Raw genomic sequence first — 21,486 nt, 5'->3', positions numbered from 1 at the left:
AAATCACACTGGCAACAGGCAAGGGATAGAACATTTGTGTTGTTTTTGTTTAGGTTCAAACAGCAGTGCCATGTCATGCTTTACATATATACATAATTATACTGTACATTTCCTGCGTACTTCAGAGAACTAAACTTTTTCACATGTGGTGCACCACACATGCATCAAGTTGGCCTCAGGCTCACACCTGTAATGTTAAAATAAAATAATATGATGGATTTTGGTATGCTGATATGATCTTTTCCACTAGCCTTTGCAGTAGATTTTTTATGTACTGTAATTTTATTATACAGTAGTATAGAGTCTGCTATTTTGCCTCGGTTTGCGTACATTTTCCGGTTAGTAAGGATGAGCAAGTACACCACTATCTGTATATGTTCACCCATCTTAATGATCTGTATCTGTAGCTGTGCTCTGAGTGGGCGGAGCGTAAAGCAGAACATTATAACGGTACATTATTTTAAGTCTGAAATTGACATGGATTGATCAGAAGTTGCTATATTTTTATTGTTTATTATTCAGCTATATGTGTACTGTGTATGTGTGTAAGTGATCTGTAAGACTGTATTGTTGAATTATTTTTTAATGATCAGTGTGAAGTTGGTGATTCATGCAAACATCCAGTGATGGCAAACAGAGAAATAATTGGTCACTGTATTTTTCTTAAACGCTTCTCGTTCAGTACTACAAGCAAAGTTTTCCAACTGACTTTATATCACTAGCCAAATTAGAAGCAAGCGGACGGGGGGAAAAAATCCACAGGCAGATGCAAGCAGATGCAGATGCAAATAGGATTGATAGTGATGTTTTTGCTTGTAGTCCCTTATTACTGTGCTTTTGTATGTACAGTATGTACAGTACTTCTGTATGTACTGTATGTGTGTGCACTGCAAAGTATGTTTATACTGTATACTGTGTATACATGTTTCACTGTCTGCACCTTTACATGTAAAGGCATGTCCTATAGTCTGGGACTGTTGCCAAGACAGGAAGACTGTTGTTTTACCCCTTTGTGTTGTGGAGGAACTGAGAGGGGAGTACAGCCCAAAACTTTTGTATTGAACATAGTCAGCAGAGATTGTGCAGACATTGTGGAGGGATGGTTGCATCTATTGAGCACTCAAAACACACACACAAAATTGCAGCATGTCTGAAAACAGTTTTTTTTAGGGGGGGAATCATAAACAACCTCCCAAGTAACAAACAAATGACACTGAAAATATTTCCCCAAAATATTCAGCAGGGGCGTATTTAGTAATTTCGGGGCCCAAGACAAACCTAGTCACTCGGGCCTGAATTTTAAATCTACCACATTTTAACATAGACCTGTCCAGGAGAAAAACATTATCCTGAGATTAATAAATGCCTTGGAGCCTCTTGCTATGTGAAGCATCATGTATAACCCACCCAGAGAGAAGTGTGTCTAATTGAAGAAGACACTGTGTTTGTCTTCACAATTTGGGCCTAAGCCAAATGCTTAGCATCAGGGGGCTGGGTCCCTCCAGGCCATGGAGGCTGTAAGATTACCTCCCCTTGCGCACTCACATCATCTCGCTTTGGAGCCCTCCCCCTTCCAGCCTCCCCTCGTTTCTCTGTCTCTGCATGAGGCCAATTTGTTGTGGCAGGCATGCTTCTCAAGGTCCAGATCTTGTTACACAAATTTAGCTTTGCTTTAGGATTTTGAACCCAGTCCAGACCTGATAGACAAGGCTTTTGGCGTCTCCAGGGAGTGCCAGACTGTGATGACATGATCTGGGCTGTTTTGTGTGATGAGATTTAATATGGTGCGGTGTACAAACTGCCTAATCTGTGGCCTATAAAATAACAAATCAACCAGTAGGTATCATGGAAAGAACAAATAAACACCATGCACATATACAATTCCACTTATCATACAGTCCAAATCACTGTGATCCAAGCTGTCATTACATCTGCCATTAATATTAGCTCTTTGTATGACTGACTCTCATAGTGGTTTTAGCCACATAGTCAGGCTAATCCCAACCAATACCACAGAAGTAGGATTAGCTAAGAGAATACTCATCCTTTCCTGGATGAAATCCTGTTGCCATCTCTGAAACGGGAAGCGGTGGCCAATGTTTTTTTGTGCTTAAGAGGAAGAGGGGCTGTTGTGGTTTACACAGTCCTGTTTTTATCTCCTCTTCTGTTGGTCTAGGGATTGGTTGGTTGATGAGGCTGAGCTATAGGGTCGGAGTGATGAACACAGATGTCCGGCATTGATAACCATCTCAAGTTTGAGGCCATTACACATGAGATCAGCGTCATCGTTCAGTAGGAAACATACTGGTAACATTATGTTGATTTGATCTGAATTTGATCTAATACATAAAAGATAAAAGACAAAAAGGTGTCCGTCCACTACCCTTATTGACAACCGGACTTGCTGTTAAGAAAGACTCCCACTGCTGGGATAAAACTATCCTTGTATCTCTTGGTTCTGCATTTTGGGACCATTAGTCTCTGTCCCGATGGCAGATACTGGAACAGGTGGTTCAAGAGGTGCAGAGGGCCCTGCATAATGCTAGAGCTCAGTCTCTGCAGCTGCTTGGCAGACACCACACGTGCAAGTAGCATCAAACGCTCCACAGACACTTTGGACGAGAGAAAAAAAAAACTATCAACACTCACACTTAAACCCCACCAGCCACCTTAAACATCAGCATCCCCACAACAGTGACCCAGAAGCCCATGAATACACCCACGCCACCAAAGAAGCTGTCCTAAAGCCATCGCCATGGCGTCCTCCACCATCGCGAAAGACACTGGCCCTTGTCTGCCAGCAAACCATTTCGAGCCACGATTGTACTTCTGAGTTGCCGATATTTTTTTTATGTTTTGTTAATAGTGATACTTGGGTCAGAAAAATCTACAGATACAGTTTGTTAAATCCAGCCTTGAGTCATTACCACCATTTGTGTTTGTTCATTATTAAATCCACAAATACTTGTGTATATATCGTCCAATACAACTATTCATGCTTTGGTTTAAGTACCAGGAAGATACCTGTATGTATCTATAGCAACTCTTCCTACAGTCCACCTCCCAACTTTCATGGTAAACTTTTTCACGATGTCATAATAGTAGTCACTTCACAATGTTACATGCCACCACTGTGGATATTCACATATTTCTGAGACTATTACCGTCTCAGTTCCTCTCCTACAGAGCAGTGGGCTGCGAGGTTGAGAACAGAGGGCAGGGGAAAAAAAATCTACTTAGAAAGTAAACAGTGACAGAATTGAAGAAACAAGGAAGAGGGAGGCATCTGAAACACGTGGGAATAATGTGGACGTCACATTGGATGGACAAAGGGCAAGTGTGATGCCTGCAAACTATGAAATGGTCCCTCCTTGTTTGGGAAGGCTTACAAGATTGTGACCCAAGTCAATTTCTCACAGCCTTTAGGTAAAGCATTGTGAGACTATTTCCCTGACAGACCTTTCTGTGTTAGACGCTTAGTGGGAAGATATGTTGGAAAAACTGGGTGTCTATTGTCATTATAATTGCTGTCTGAATAGTTACGAATTCTCAGTTATGGAAGTAATTAGTCTTTTACTTGATGAGATTATTCTGTAAGTATCCAGGCCTAATTTATTGCATGACATCATATATTGAAAGCAGTCTGGTGAAAATGTGACACTCTTGCGTACCGTTTCTGGTCTTAACTATTTTATCACTGTGGACTGTAATGCGATTAAAACAGTGGCTGACAAGCAGAGGATTAAAGAGAGCTGTATATATCTGCCAGATTCTTGTACATCTCGTTTTCCATTAACATTAGACCGAGAGCAGCATGCGTCACAGACGGACATAAATCTCTTGTTCGTCTTTCCCCCTCTCTGGCCCTCACACAGTAGCCTCCCACTGCAACAGAAGCCACCCTTTACTTAACACTGCACTGTACGGTATGAAGACTTCATCCACATATAGTGAAACGTCGGCTGTCGCCCTGACAAATGCTCATTCAGGACATTTTTAATGGGTGTCTAGTTCGATGCTCCCTTGGGGACGCAAAGATGTAGGAAAGGTTATTCCGCCAAGTCTACTTAAGCTGTGATCAAACACTGAATTCCATGTTTCCATTTTTAACAGATACTAAGAGATCCTCTGAGGATGAGATAAAGATTGTAAGATGACACCCACATCAGAGTCATACGGCCACTATCCTTTTCTTCACCAATTGGAGTTCATACAGCATTCAATTGTTTCCCCAGGAAATGGTGTGATACCATTTGTTACAAAATGGTGCTGTTCATTGAAGACAGAAAGCTACTGTACACACGGTACACTTGAATGTATTGCAATAACCTGAGTGATGGAGAAGCACATCACTAGTGCATAAGATGAAGCATTAGATATCCCTGCCAGATTTTTACCTAACAGCATTTTTCTGTAGTCTAGAATTTCTGCCAAGTATTTGAACACATAAAGTACATGGACACATGACAGCAGAAGGCCTATGAATGTAAAACATACCCAGCTATAAAATTTCACTGCTGAAAATTGACATGGTCGAAGAATCCAATTTTGTAAGTGATAGGAATTTTTCAATAGCATTATATGTGTTCTGCCGTATACTGATGCACTGGCCTGCAAATCCAAACATACGTATACACATTACTTGGCCATTAAGTGTATTCTCATTAGTGGTAAATGTGTCTTGATTAGGGGCAAGTTCACACAATCCATCTGATGGTGATCTACAGGGACTAGAGTTGGACAGAAGCCGGGGAGCACCAGCCAGTCAATTAGAGTAGATAGCCTTTAGAGATGGTTCTGCTGAGGGGGTCACATTTGGACACTTCTGCCTCCCATTGCAGATTTGTTCCCTCCCACAGGCACACATCATTCACTCACTAGCACCTACACATCAACAATAGTCTGTGCTCTGGCAGAAAACACTGTGTGTACTGAGTGTATGAGATCAGAGAAGTCAGTAGTCATTAGCTGACCTTACACCACCTTGTATTGTTTCCATGACTTATTATTATCTATAGGAACCTGGTTGGAAATGTTGTATATTCGCTTCGCCTTGGTATAGTTCCTGATCAGTGTTACACTGCCACCGCTGGGAGTTTTTGTGCCTCTACAATGTGGCAAATTAGCATCAGCACAGAGTCTAACAAATTAATATAACATAGAAGAAAAACATGATACAGTATTAACACCAAAGCAGCACCAAGGATAGTGTTTAAAACTCTTTGTTAGCATTAAATTCTCAAAATTCTACTGCAACACGGAAGTGACATTGATACACTGATTCAGTTCAGTTACCAAAAATGTGTAACCATAGGCCATCCCAATAGTTATTACAGTGAAGACAGTGCAGGCTGTAAAAAAAGTCAACCTCCTTTGGGGAGATACCCATGTTGCAATGGCAGCTTTATCAGAACCTGAATTTTGTCATTAAAATGAAAGCAGGTTTTCTTTAATGGTATAGATGTTTTTTTTCACTCTGTCCTAACTGGCTTCAGCATGGCATGAAGTTCTGTTGAAGTGTTCTTGATCAAGATACTGAAATAGGTACTGCAATATCAGGATTTTAGTGTGTGAAATGGGCAATATTTTAAGCACCCCAAAAAGAAAGCACTGTATAAATGTTGCCCTTTTCACATTTTGTAGCTGCTTGTCCTAGCGAGTGCTATGCAGTTTTACTCTTCTGACCATATTGTCCTCTAATTGACGTAACTTCCAATCATCGTCCATGTGTTTTAATTGGTAATGATATAATAATATAATAGGTCTTTCCTGTTCTTTTCAGAAAGGTTTCTGTAGTCTCTTCATTTGCAGTTCTATTTGAACCTTGCAAAGAGTACCTACTTTCTACTCTTTGCAACTTCAAGTTTGTCATTCTGCAGATGTCTTACTTGGCCTCAAGTCTGGCTTTGTGGTAAAAATGAGCACTGTTTAGGAAATAAGGACAGTCAATTCTACTGTGCATGGAAGCCAGGTCCCAGCTTATATGAGGTGTGAACGGAAACCTTGTAGTCAGCCTTGTAGTAATGCCGTTTAAAAAAAAAAAAGTTTGGAAAATGCGCAGCTCACTCCAGCAGTGACACCAGACTTAAACAGCATTCTCTTATGTCTGGACTGTACATGAGGCTTGCGGCGCAGCCAGTACCCATCACCAGACACTGCTTCTGGGCTAAGAGTTAAAGGCTTGTTTGAACCTCGCAGATGTCAGTAACCAGACTAGTGTATGTTTCTGCTGACTGTCCTGTAAAAGTACTGGCATGGCATAGATGAGGAGGGAAAAGGCGTGTGGACATAGGTGGGTAGCACTTGGGCTGCTGGTTGAGCAGTATTCTAACCAAAAAATAGAAAAAAGGTTAGAAAATTCATGGGTTGGAAAGAAGTGTCATGACAAGTATCAGGGCAATCTAGATGCAATGATGACAAATAGAGTGGTAACATATGCTGAATAATTGACACTGTGGAGAACAAGAGGCAGAAAACATCACTGCAAAGGGTAGGTCAAGAAACCCCCAAACCGCTACGTCTCTAGAGGAAAATGTTTTCACTATCCTCTAAGTGCCCATTAACAGTCTATTCACATTTAACCCACGGACTGCACCATGCTTGGACACTGTGGTAAGTGTGGTGTGGGCCAACCCCCATGTACTCCTGGGATGGTCAGGCTGAGAGCTAATAAAGATAGGTCAGAAAACCCTGAGATTAAGCATTTAAATGGCTCTAATAAACAGCATAGCTCTTATTGTTTGGTTTAAAATGCATCCTTCAGCGGTCTTACTTTGGGTTTCCAAAATGCAGTCATCCCCAACTGTCTTTAGATTGAATTAGTATATGTCCTTTTCTACCTTTTCTGTTGTATATTTGAACATCACAGTGAGAGAGAGCTGACATCTTAATTGGGGGTCTTACGACTAGTCACTGCACAATATTCTGAAAGCAGAAAGTAAATGAAAGAATGAAAGATGTGATTATGTGCACAAAGCCATTGTTGCTGTCTTCATCTAATGAACATCACATTATAGCATTGCATTTTTACAATACAGTTCTTGGAACTTTAAACTCCTATCACCTCTCCATGATGAATACAACAGGGAAACACAAGTGTTCCTAGAGTGGAGGACATGAGTAAGGCCTTGTCACTTTTCTAATGGCCGATGATCAGTACTGAACAACCAGCTGAGCCAAAAGCAAAACCATAATCGACAATACCGCAAGTGGAAACAGGAAGAGCCGCTGTAAACCCTCCAATCCCTTGGATTTATTTATGTATATGCTGTGCCATCACAAGACCACAAATATGAAGGAAAAAATGCTAATGCCTGCATGGTTCTATTTGGAAGAGTGCTCATTGATCCTATCTACTGTATCTATCTGTATGTCTGTCCATCTAACTAGCTGCTGATTTACAATATTGTACTCTATAGACTCTAATATACTGTAGCATTTGTTTTCAAACAGTTTGGCAAGTTGGCATCTGTGCAATGTTAAACTTGTAAAACCTTTTTAACGTCAAATGTGGCATATTAGTCTGCAGGTTTTTGGCTCATGCTCCTTTACAAGTTAAACCAATCTCTGATATTTGTGCACATGCCTATTCCTGCTGCTTGTATGCCTCATGGTGGGTTTGCATGACGCTCATGGTGGAGCCCAGTGAAAAGGAGCATTGTGCAGAGGGAGTATTCTCCTGGTGGGTAAAGCTTGTAAGCCGTTCTTCCCTACGTGGGGCCCATGGTGGAGGCTCAAACTGTGGTCAGGCTGGTACTCGGGGACTGCTGCCTTTGAGAAATAACGGTAACAGCCATGAGAGAGGTGACTCATAAAATTCTGACTGAAGAAAGCCATTATCTAGATCTTTGCTTTTCGCGGGAGTTAGTTTCCAGCCTACCAGCGAATGCTACAAATCAGCCAGTGATTGATATGGCCATAAAAACCCTCCTAATCCTCCTGCTATCTTGATGTTGATGTTCTCAGCATTTGCAATGGAATGTCTATATTAAAATCAGCTCCAGAGTTCTCTCTCTTCAATTGTCATTGTTCATTAGTGACAGAAGCTAGAAGATAGTCTTGTGGAACATTGGCAGGAACTTCGTGGAGGTCATATGCATTCATAAATAGGAGTGCATTTATGTAAAAGTTTATTTTACATTGTCACATGGCTTGTACATGCCTTGTATGATGATAAATTCAGTGCAGGTGACTCACCAGTTACGGTAGGTGAGGATTGATGGTCTGCAGAGACTGGCGATCCATCACCATCGCATTGGGATTTCACGAATCTGTTCCTGATCACAGCCCACAGTGGGGGCCATGTGGTAAGGACCCCTCTCAGTGTGACACCACAGGAAATCGATAACATGCACTCAAGGTCAATGTACTGTTGGAAAACTACTTAAGGTCTGACTGATGGAGGGCCTGTCTGCAGAAAAGACAAGCCTTTGACATCTTCCCATGCAGAAGTACAAGTCATGCAAAACCCAATAAGAGCACAATGATTAGTTTTAATTGTGAATCATATCATATATATTGTATTTTTTTAAGCTAAGTATGAGAAAGACATATGCCAAATACAGTATTATATCCCTGTTAAATAGCAGTAACAATACTGCTGGTTTCAGACCCTTCATACAACACTTGAAAAAATATTTTGAAATTCAATATTAACATAATGTATGACTTTGGTAACGTTTTAAAAATAATAATAATGTATCAGTGAAATATTCCATTATAATGTTTAGAAATATTTTTTAGTACCTTTCATTGAGAAAGCACATTGTTCTACTGCTTTATACAGAGAGCCCTAATAGATGGTGCGGCATCCAGTTTTGATTCAGGTTTAAGTTAACAATATGATTTCTTGCCCAATAAATGTCTACTTTTTCTGTATTGTTGTTATACATTATACAATACAATAATATACTATTAAGTTGGGATATCCCAATCCGATCCTCTGGATACATGCATTTTGAAGATTGGATAATATCGGCTTCCGCCACAAAATCGGGCCGATCCGGTTGCCCGCCACACGCAAGAACAATAAACCGCAACACTACCATGCAGACATGTCCGCGGTGTACCGTCGTGAAGTTAGTTTCACGTTAGACGTTGGATATTTGACTCCGTAGCTACAGCGGTAGTTCCCCCTCACTGTGCCCGGACTGCTGTGTAATGGTGCGGGCCGCTCAATTGGGTGAAATCTCATTACAAACACTCCTAAACATTTCGAAACTGCGGCAAAAACCCTTGGAAACTCCTTTGTTATGGAGCGGGAATAGAAACTAGCGGGGTTAGCTTAGTTTAGCAGAGTGTGCTAGTGCAGCTGCGTGTGTGTGTGTTGGATGAGTATATTTTCCCCGTGTTGTGTTTTAGTGCTTTATGTAAGGACCATTTTATAATGTAAGGACCATTTTACAATGCCCACTGACAACGTGCGGGTCCTGAGTGAAAAAAGACGAGAGGCACTGTTATTCTAGCACCCAACTCGTTTCAACACACAACACACTTCCAGCCTTCAAAATAAGAGCTCTCTTTGGCACATTTGTATAACTTTGTAAAACAAATAAGGGTGTCATAAAAATATCTTACATTAATAATGTAAATGGAATTACATCTGTGACAACATCTTTCTTAATCATAACCACAGGCATTATAGTTTCCTGAAGATTTTTTAGCAATATGTGCTGAGGCACATCCCATTAGAAAAGTTAGCCAACCTACATCCATTTCTCAATTACTGGACAAAATGGGCCAATGATGTATTGCATCAATAAATGTAAGGGTTTTTGCATTTCATTCATGGACATTTTATTCACTAGCCCAAATAGCACTCACTCTATGCTGGTAAAATAAGTGGAAAAGGTGAAAAAAAAACAGAATTCTAAAAAATTTAAACAAGAAAAATGGAATTTGGGAAAAAATAAAACGGATTTCATAGGACCCGAAGAGAGTTTGTTCGAAAAGAAAATGTCATATATTCTAAATCACACCACAAATTGATCTTTAACCATGTCAAATGATTAGTCCTACACTATATTTTTTTTTATTTTGCACAAGCATTTTTTCCAATTGTATCTTTTATTGGATGGACTTCTATTGGATCTTTTATTGGATTAGGGACCTGACTCACAAATGTTTGTTACAAAAGCCAAACAGTATTGTTGGTCATGCCATTTAACAAAAAAGTAAATTTAGCAATACTTGGGTTGCATTATTTTTAATGCTTTGAAGAGCTATTTTCATAACCATATTGAATTCCATAAATTCATGTTTGTAACAAAAGCTTATTATTATTAAAAAAGAAAAAAAAAAACGATCGATATCGGATCGGAAAGACTATTAAAAAAAATCGGATCGAATCGGAATCCAAAAAATGTGGATCGGGACATCCCTACTATTAAGTCTAATATTCAGTGGACCTTCACAATGGGAGAAGAGACCACCGACCATTGGGCGAAAAGCCCGGACTGTCGACCCAGCGTTCATTTTTTACCAACGTACACTTGTGCAGCCGCACTGGCTGGCATCCGTTACATTACCTCTAAGCATACTTAGTTATTTAGCTTTAAAATAACTATAGTAACAGTGTCGTTTGAGGGTAATTTAACCTTTTATGTTTAACCTTCGATGAAATTTATTTGAAATTTAATACTACAAGTTTAGGCTTTGCAATGGTTGTTTTTGTGCTGGATCTAAATGAAAGCAATTCCCTACCAGAGACACAATTGTAAAGATTTATTGCAAGTGTTCCTATTGCGGCTAGCACGACCGTAAAACATAACATACAGACTCTTTGATGAATTAATGGCAAACTAATGTGGTCCTTGGTCCACCAGTCTGAACCCTCTTTTTTCCCATCTTTTCAATCGCTTACAATAAATGCCTGTGTGAATTTCTTTCAGCCTGCTTATTTATGTGTGTCGCAACGATCTGTTATAGATACCATGAATTAACAGACTAAAATGTGGGTGAGTTACTGTGTTGGACTCAGCGTTGGCAGCTACCATAAAGCCACAAACCGAGAAGTAGAGCCGCTATCCTTTTCTTTTTCCAACCCCCTCTTTAAGTTGCCCTCTTTTGCGTCACATTTGCATTAGATTTCCAGCCACTGGCATAAACACAACTCTACTGCTGGGCCTCTATGTACAAGCATGGCCAACGAGAAACCTGTTCTTGCCATAGTACAGTCACATTCTGAATATCCATCTGCACTTCCAGCATTCAAAAATGCATATACAGTACACACGCATTAACTTAAACCTGGTTTGTCCTGCTTTACTCTGCTTAGAGGAAACTGTCTGTAGTTTAGACATATAACTCACAATTTGAGATGTCAGATGTATTTTTAATGTATTGTGAGCGCCTGTTTAGGTCATGCACAGGGCAGACCATGATGGGAAACAGGCTGAGAGCCCAAAGCTTTTTACTGATTCAATCATAAATAACTAATTCATCTTTGTATTTGTCTGTCAACTTAGGCGCCACATTTTCTTAGTCTTACATCTCCAGTTAGACATTTAGTTGGCACCTACTTGTAAATTACGCATCTTCTTCTTCATCCGCTGACAACTGCGTTCTTCCACTTCCATTCCAGTTGCATGATAGACATGTCATCAATGCACTCACTCATAACTTTATCAAGTCCGACTCCCTTCGTCTTTAACACGCATTCATTTGTTCCGCTCAACAGTCAGTTGTTGTAGCAGTTTTTTCTACTTAAGGAAGCCATGTTCCAGCTTGTTTCGCAACTCAGTGCAGCTGAAAGGCTGTTTTTCAGTGTAGAGATTAAAATCAGTGCACAGCACCTGTATATATGGTTCCCATACACACACGGGCAGACAGTTGAATTGCCTTCATCTGTATAATGGATTATGTGGGTCAGGAAATAGGTGGTCTATTTGTCTTACTCTTCCTCATTCGTGTACCTTATTCTTTATATACCTGCAAATAATTACTGTATCTAGATAGCACCAAGATATTTGTGCTACCTGCTAACCTACTTTATCTCTGACGTCGCAAAGACTTCCTGGAGACAACTTTGCATTAAAAAAATTGGGATGAACTGCCATCCCAAACCAATTTTTCCTCTTTTTCTTTGATACCACCCAGCACTTAAACACATCCTATTTTATTATGTCTGCTGACTAAATTTGGGGGTGGTGTAACAACTCCTGATATAATGAAGTCAAGAGCAGAGGCCTCAATGGACATCTATAGGATGATTTGTGGACTTGTTTGTGGGAGGGTCAAGTAAAAGGAAAATAGCCAGTGTTGACCAAAAGGGGAGGCACACTATTATCCTGTATAATAGAAAGTTTCCATTTTAGCTGTCCAATACCTCTTTGTTTTAGCAATCATGAAAGTGCTTGTGGAGTAAGTCAGGACATCTGTCACTCACTATCAGTGTTCTTGCTGTGTTAAGAGATCAGGTGCTCACTTTGCCATGTTTTATAAGCCCTTTAGGGCACTGACAAACCCCACATTAGCCTCTGTCTGGGCCAAGGACTCAGTCGCCTGTTTGAACATGAAAAATTAGCCAGGCCCTCAGACACCAGTCATTATGTGGTTGCCACTCGGCTTTTCCTCCATAGCAATAGCCAAATGGGAGCTGGTGACGGCCCAACGAGCTAACCTCGAAGCCTGGCTATTCACGGTAGAACCTCCCTCAGGAATGGTAACAGCACATTGGGAAGCATGCAATTAATGGAAGACTGAAGGAAGGGTGACGAAAGCAAGATAACCGAGAGAAGGAGTGCAACGGCGAAAGACAGAAATGGACATAAATTCATTTAAGGGAAAAACCTAAAAATCCTGATTTTAATATCATGTAACTTGTTGTTTTTTTTCATTCATTCTCATGTCATAAAAGAAAAACGATACACCACCACTTTGAACATTATTCCCTGCAGTGGTGAGCAGTGCTTTTGGTACCTGGGCCTTCAGTGGGGATTTAAGCAACCTAATCCACCTCCTAATACCACTACTATCACATCATAATTATACTGTACAAATCATCAATAATATATAAAAACGCAATACAACAATGAGTGGCATGACAGAATTGGGGATGAATTTAAGTAATATGCTTTATTACTAAAGCAAGAAAGCAGTTAACTCTCTATCTTCAAATACATTGGCTCAACAACTACACACTACAAACCTTTCCTCTACATCCAGCAGTTCAGAATCAATATTTATCTAAGAACATGACAAAAACATAAAGAATGAAATAAAATACATCACATTCATCACTCACTCGTAAGCACTGATCTGGAAGACTTCCAGTGGAAGTGGCAAACAAACGCTTTCCAAGGCTGACTTATATATAAGATATATAAACTCACACACACACGCACACACAGGTAACTTTGTGTGTTTGGTTGATGAAAGTGCTGACGTCACCATGGGCCTGCTAGCTGGCTTTGTGAGGTCCATCGGAGGAAATCTGGTTAAAGAAACAGCCCCATTGCTAATAGTGTAAAGGTGACAGGGGCCAGCACTCCTGATTCTGAAGGTCGTTGGCAGATTACATTGACATGGCAACACATAGAAACTGAAATCTGATTGGACAGCATGCACATACACACAATGGAAGCAGTACAGCGAAGAGACTGTTAGGTATTGTGTGTTAACATTTCTTGAACAAATTATTTAGATCTATATGATTTCTTATGGGAAAAAGTGATTCCGTTAGCATCCGTTTTGGTTAAAATCAGACCTTCTGGAACAAGTTAATGATGCTAACCAAGGTTCCACTGTATTAGAAACAACTCTGTTTGTTGAAGCCCAATTCCAAGTCCTGAAGATATTGTTTCGTATTTGGTCTCTACATCTGTGGAAGAGAGTGTATTACTATTTGGATTCTCAGTTTCCTAATATCAAGGGTAGATCATCATATTCCAACTTTAGTCCCAATGCAATGCAGTCATATTGCAGTCTGACTTTGATGCCCTCTCCTCCAGGCCAGGAGACTATTGATCAGCTGCGAAAGTGGCTTATAATTGTGGCCTGTGACTGTGCAGGGGTAGTTGTCGCTGTAAGATTGTGTTAAGATGTTGTTGTCATTTCTAAACCTTTCTTGACCAAATTATGATATCACGACTTCCAAAGATACTGGTAAGGACTGTGTCTCATAGTAATGATGCAACATAAAGAAATGTACTGTCCATCCCATCCATTTTCTATGCTGCTTCTCCTAATTAGGGTCGCGGGGGCATGCTGGAACCTATCCCAGCTGACTTCGGGCGACAGGCAGGGTACACCCTGGACTGGTCGCCAGTAATCGCAGGGCACACACAGACACAAATGTTCTGTAACCTTTTTAATTTATAATCCTGTGCATGTATGCAAGTTGCTAGGTACAGTATTATTGTACATATTATTGTCACATAATAACCTACTAAAAACCCAACCTTATATTAACCCACTTAGGCATTCACATTGAGGTTATCTAGGGGGTCTAACCTGGTTTTAAAATGAAAAGTAAAGAAATGTATAGTTCTCTGTAGAGTCAATGTCAACACAAAGTGTATGAGGTTTCCGCAGGCACACCACAATAACAACTTTTTAAATATCAAATGCGCTGTAAATTGTGTCTCTTGACGGCAATGGAAACTGTAGCTCGGTGATGAAACATGGAAGGTGTTGAGCCATAATGTTTGAGATCTGTCTCTTCTGAGCCCATGCCAAACTAGGCCCACACACCATGAACAACAAAACACACGAGTATATTCAAATAACCACCCACAGGCAATGACTGGAATAAATAGCTACAAGTGTGTATGATAACATAATAGAGACTACAAAAGTGTACACGAATCTAGTAGTTTGTATCTGTGCCATTTTATGGTAGCTGTGCTGTAAAGAATTATGTGCTTGATCTATCATCTTGAATGCCTCCCTACATACGTACATACACACACACACACACACACACACACACAAACTGCTGTGGCTGGAGGCAGTGAGGGCTACCAGAAGACCACAACACAGAAGCGACTACCTACCCCACAGCTTCGCACGCCGTGGCAAATTTTCTATCATTAAATGAAGCCTTTTAAAGTAGTCTTTTACAACACCATGTGACCCCACTGCATGAAGGCTCTCCTTTGTGTTTGCATGTAATTGCAGCCTCTTAAAGGGCTTAACTGGAGACAGTTTAATATCTATAACTAATATCACCTGGAATCTCGGCAGGTAGTCGGAGGCCTCCTTGTGGGTTCCATCGTGCCAGACTGGCGGAGCAGATGCTCCTACACACAAAAAAATTATACACTGCCTCAACAGAAAAAATGAACGCAATAATTGCATGAATATTTTTAGGGAATGATAAGCTGTCCTGTTAAACTGTCCTGTGTTGACCACCTTGTTGCAGCTCACTTTCAGAGTGTTGGCAATCTTCTTGTAGCCCAGAACATCTTTATGTAGAGCAACAGCTATTTGTTTCACATCTTTGCCATGAGGTGCCATGTTGAACTTTCTGTGACAAGTATGAAAAAGCGTGACAGCGATAACGCCAACTTTAACAAACTTGCTCCCCGTTCACATCTTAGACCTTCTAACACTAATGAATAACATACTTTACATTGTATAAAAGTGTCATTTTTTAATCTAATATTCGCTGAAATGTGGGGGCCCAAGGTGCCCTCACCTTTATCACATACTATATCCAATACAAGGGCAGCATGAATACTTGAACAACTAACTGTGGAGCTGGTGTAGAAACAGTTACTTTGTATGTACTCATTTATTGTAGTTACAGTACTTACAATGAACTGCATAAAATTGTCCTAAGAGCTCCAAGGCAGACAACCAGGCAGCAGATAGCTACTTCTCGGTGGACTTGTACTGTATTGTTCTGTTAGGGAAAGAGAAAGAAGAACGAACAAAATCTGCCAAAGAAATGCAACAAAAAAGGCTTTATAAATTAATATAAATTTAACATCACTTTAATGAAAGTTATGATACCTGAAGAAGCATCTTTTCCGATTGTGACTCCTGTAGTTCCTCCCTTTGATACTACAGCCATCATTTTGGCAGCACAATGATCACTACAACACAATGAAAGCCCTTTTAGATGAATTGTCAAACGAAATTTTGTTTATTAGTACTGTGACAAACTAGCTGGACGTACATATGTAAACCCTAAAGATTAGCATTAGCTTTCTCATCTAGTACAGCGTAGGTTCCCAAAGTGGGGTACATGTAACCCCAGGGCTACGCCAATTGTAATGGGGGTACCTGAATAAACATTTTTTTAAATTTGCGCCTAACACTCTCAATTGCAAGTGCACCTGAATGCCTCACGGCGCGATGGAGATTGGAGGAGATTGCAGGAAGGAGACAGCACACGACGTTGTTCATTGCTATGTGTGCATCATATGAGCAAATAAGTAAATTTGATGATGATTTTGTGCATTAATAGAGTTTAATTTCAAAGATTTTGTTTATATTGGTGTTCCAATTCTCTGATGCTCAAATTCAAGCCATTCAAACGGAAGAATACCAACATCAGACTGGAAAAAAAGATATGTAGGATGATTACTTATGTATTTATCAGTGCTCATGTGAAACTTTAGCAAAATGTAACCATGCAAAATGCACATTTTGACCCAGAATTACTTTTTATAATTAATTAATTAATTAATTAAGTATTTATATATAATATAATAAATATATAATATAATTAAATAATTAATTAAATAACCAATTAACTATGCTCAATATTTGTAAAAGATATGTTGGATGATTACCTATCTATTTAGTAGTGCTCATGTGAAACGCTATCCAAAATGTGACCATGCAAAATACACAATTTTGACTCATAATTATTATAAAATTAATATATATTAATATGTGTGTTTTTAAGTGTAGTTTAGGGGGTACATGGCTTCAGATCAAATGTCTGAAAGGGTACGCCACTGTAAATAGTTTGGGAACCAATGCAAGAACCGCCTTATTTTTCACAGTCTAGGATCCAGATAGTCTGCAGCAAAATGAAGATGGAAACAAATAAAATCAATAGATATGAGATTGGGAGGACAGGGTGGAAACAGAGTGAGAGAGCTGCACAAACAATTTTCCCTCCTTAGCCATTGCAGGGTTCGGTACCTTGCTCAAGTGCACAGAAGGAGTCCAACTTGGCCCAGCCTTCCTCCTTGGTCAGTAACAGGGTTTAGTTTTTTGGTACGGAGCTGTTTTTAAAGCTCCAAACCAAGACCGAAGAGCCAATCCTTGAATACCACTTGCAGGGCCCCTATTTCCATGGCACAGTTCAGTTCAGTTCTCCAATTTCATAAATGATGATCGGAGTTGCATTTTCACCAAAGGGAGTTTTGCAGGGAAGGGCAGAGAAGTGAGCTCCATCCATTTAATTTAGTGACTAACATGTCAACATACTGTCTCATCATTCCAATTAGGCATGAGCGAGTACACCACTATCTGTATCTGTTCACCCATCTAAATCATCTGTATCTGTACTATGAGTGGGCGGGGCATAAACCGTAAGTGGGTGTGGTTTAACAGGAAATTGTTGGGGCTTGAATCGGTACATTAATTAAGTCTGAAATTGACATGGTTTGATCAGAAGTTGCTATATTTATTGTTTTTCATTCAGCTATACAGTATGTGTACTGTGTATGTGTGTAAGTGATCTGTAAGACTTTAATATTTAATTATTTTTTAATGATCTGTGTGAAGTTGGTGATTCGTGCAAACATCCAGTGATGGCGAACAGGGAAATAATCTGTCAGCCTTATTCACTGTATTTTTCTCGAAAGCACTGCGTTTAGTACTATGAGCAAAGTTTTCTAACTGACTTTATATCAACAGCCAAATTACAAGTGACCAAATAAAAAAACATTGGCAGTGACCGACGCCACACGAGCCGTTTTCAACTCTGTCTTGTCAAATGCACCGTGTACTCCTCTCTCTGGCTGTAGGGAGTCTGTCTAGGGAGGAGCGGTCGCTGTGTGTGACTGGCCAATCACAAAGCATGAAGAGTGAATACAAAAGTAGTTACCCAATGAGAATTTTCCTTCATCATGATTACGGATAATGACGAGCTGTATTCGTTTCATACCTGTACTCGGCAAAAAACATTATCCGTAACGGATACTTGTGTAAAACAAGTATCTGGCTCATCCCGAATTCCAATCATCTTAACACATACAGTAAGTAACCATTCAAAGTCTGGCAGAGTGAAGCTTCACTCTGAGACCACAATATGGCTGGGGCCGCCCTTACTGGCCAAAAAACGGACTTTCACGTACATATGGAGGTTTCTACTCAGCCAAGACTGTTGACTCATTCAGAATCAGAATCAGGTCTACAGTATTGCCAGCATAGCACAATCCGAGGAACTTGTTCTGGTGCGTTGGTGCAACAATAAAAAAGGAAATTAAAAAAAAGTTGTCACGGTACACTTTTGTAGCAAGGAGCGTAATCTCAGGATGAGGAGAAATGGTAGCGGGTGCAGTCAATGAAGTCTTTAACACAGAGCAGCACGGCAAATTATGACCTCCAACAAACAGAGCAAGTCCAAAGCACACACACCAAATGATTCTTCTTCTTCTTAGGTTTTATGGCGGTTGGCCTCCTCATCACCTCCCTTTGTGCATTATACCTCCTGCATCTCAAAATCACATGCTCAACTGACTCCTCTTCCTGACATTCTTCACACAATCCAGTGTCATGCTTCCCCAGAACGTTCAATGTTTTGTTAAGAGCCCAGTGTCCTATCCTTAATCTTGTCATCACCATTTCTCTCCTGCTCTTACCGCCAATTCTTGAATCCTTGACCTTTTGCTGGATTTGATACAGGTGTCTTCCTCTGTTCTCTGTCCCGCATGCTTTGCCAAATTTAGCTCATTTTCCCCTTTATCACGCTTTGCACCTCTGTCTTGCTTATGCGTACTTGCATTTCAACCATACTTGCCCTCGGTGCCCTCTTTGCCAACTTGTCGGCCTTTTCATTCTCTTGCACCGCTGCGCTGGCACCCAAAGAAATGTGACGTGCCCCCCTTGTTGTTATCTTTGTGATCTGATATAGAATGTCCTGTCTGCTGTCTGAGTGAAATGATGTGGTACTTTCAAGGACTGATGCCTGTCTGATGCCATGTCTTCTTTTGTGATGTTAACGCCACCCATTTTACTGCCACCAACACTGCAACCATTTCTATTGTGTACACCCCTTATTCATCCCCTTTTCTTTTGTGTATGTCCACTACGTTGCCTAATACAGTCACTCCAAATCCTATTACTGTACGTCTGTGTCTGGATTTTTCACCCGTCTCTGTATACCTGTACAAAGTCATCATATTTTTGTTCTACCAAATAACTGAATATACTCAGTAGGTCCGCTGTCTTTCCCGTCCTTTTAATTTATAGCCATGATAAATCAACTCTTGGACTGCATGGGGCCTCTTCAGTGTACACCACGAGTGGGCTTATCCATTCTCCTTCTATTTCCAGTTTCATGTTCTGCATCACTTGTAGGGGGACTGTAGGCAAACTCGTCTCCCTCAGTGACCGGCCCAATGACGGTTGTGTCGTCCACAAACTTCAGGAGCTTGACAGAGATGCAGCTGTTGGTGAAGAAGAAGAGTAGAGGGGAGCAAACACAGTCCCGAGTGGACCCAATGCTGATAGTCTGGGTGTCAGAGACGCGTTTCCCCAGCTTCACGTGCTGCTGCCTGTCACACAGGAAGTCTGTGATCCACCTGCAGGTGGAATCTGGCACGTTCAACTGGCAGAGCTTGTCCTGTAGGAGAGCTGGGATGATTGTGTTAAAAGCAGAGCTGAAATCCACAAACAGAATCCTGGTGTAGGATTCTGGGGAGTCCAGGTGCTGGAAGATGAAGTGCAGTGCCATGTTTACTGCATCATCTACAGATCTGTTGCCACTGCAGGCGAACTGCAGGGGGTCCATGTGTGGGTCAGTAATGTTTTTAATGTGTGACAGCATGAGACGCTCAAATGTCTTCATAACCTCAGAGGTCAGGGCGATGGATCTTTAGTTGTTAATTCCTGTTGATCCTCTGCTTCTCGGGAACAGGGATGATGGTGGAAGCCTTGAAGCAGGCTGGAACGTGGCATGTCTCCAGCGAGGTGTTAAAAATATCTGTGAACACCAGAGATAGCTGATCAGCACAGTGTCGCCGTGTGGATGGAGAGACAGAATCCGGCCCACTAGTCTTCCGGGGGTTCTGCCTCTTGAACTGGCAATTCAAATGTAGGAACTAAAAATAAATTCATTTTACCTTTCAGTTTGGGTGCTAATCAGGATAAAGATGTGGATCTGACCATTTTCTTTCCTTGCTTATCTTGTCACAACATTCATTTGCTGGAGGAAGGTTTTGATGGAGTGCTGTTCTATACTGATCTAAATCATTTTTGCACTTTATTGAATGCCGGATGAGTTTTCTCCATTGGCAATTTTCTGGCTTTCTTCAGTGACAGGTGAGGTAAACAGTTCATATCAGTACAGGTAGTCCTCGGGTTACGTATGAGTTCCATTCTCAGACTGTCATGTAAGTCAAGTTTTGGTGTCTAAATTAAGTCCTAAGTCACTCACACTGTACACAGAACACATGATGCAGCCTACAGTATATTAGTGAGCGTCTTATGATGTCTAATTTCACTTTCGCTTTTACGTTCTGCCACCAGTTGAGTCTGCCTCACTGCACTCCCAACGCAGGGGAGATTGAACTGAAATAGTTAACTAAAATGAACAAAACTGATGCTGTCCTACCTTTTGAGTGTAGCAACGCGACTACGCGTTATTCCGCCAGTTTGCTGTATTCATCCACCTACGTATGTATTACTCAACTAGTGCTCTTTTTCTTGATGTACAATATTGATAATTAATGGCAGTCCTACCCACGGAACTCGGAAGGCCATAAAACGAGGACCACCTATAGTCTACTTCTCGCCACACAAGGTCATTCACCTTGACTCAGAAAAGCTGATTGTGGCAGCCCTGCGGCGGTCTCCATCTCCATTTGTTGTTCTTCACTGGCATGACAAGCAAACACAGCACTTCACATTTGGCCAAAGGCACAAAAACTCAGGTCACTTCTCATTTAGCAGCACCTTCATTAAAGGTCAAAACTGCAGAGAACTGCAAAATAAAGTCATGATTGAATGTATTAAAACATTACGAGGGCAGTAAATACATGGAAACAGTTGAGTCAATATTTACGTTCAACTTTCATGACACAGAAAACCGATGAAGTGAACAATGCCAACAGCAACATGTTGGGATGGGAACGAGGTGTCTTGTTGAACTATTTGAAAATTAAAAGAGCATGTACGTAGAAAAGATAAAAAGACTATGTTTATGCTCTTTGTAGATTCCAGGGAGATCTCTCATTTATCTCTCTCCTTAAACACAGTGGTTCACCCTGCTGCTAAAAGCCAACCTCAGCAGTTTCTCTCCTCTCCTTAGCATTTAATATTGATGATTCTCACAGGATAAAATAAGTTAAGTGAAGATATGGT

This window comes from Dunckerocampus dactyliophorus, chromosome 3 (genome assembly GCF_027744805.1).
Source record: "Dunckerocampus dactyliophorus isolate RoL2022-P2 chromosome 3, RoL_Ddac_1.1, whole genome shotgun sequence".
In the NCBI taxonomy this organism is placed as follows: Eukaryota; Metazoa; Chordata; class Actinopteri; order Syngnathiformes; family Syngnathidae; genus Dunckerocampus; species Dunckerocampus dactyliophorus.
This window is presented reverse-complemented; position numbering follows the sequence as displayed.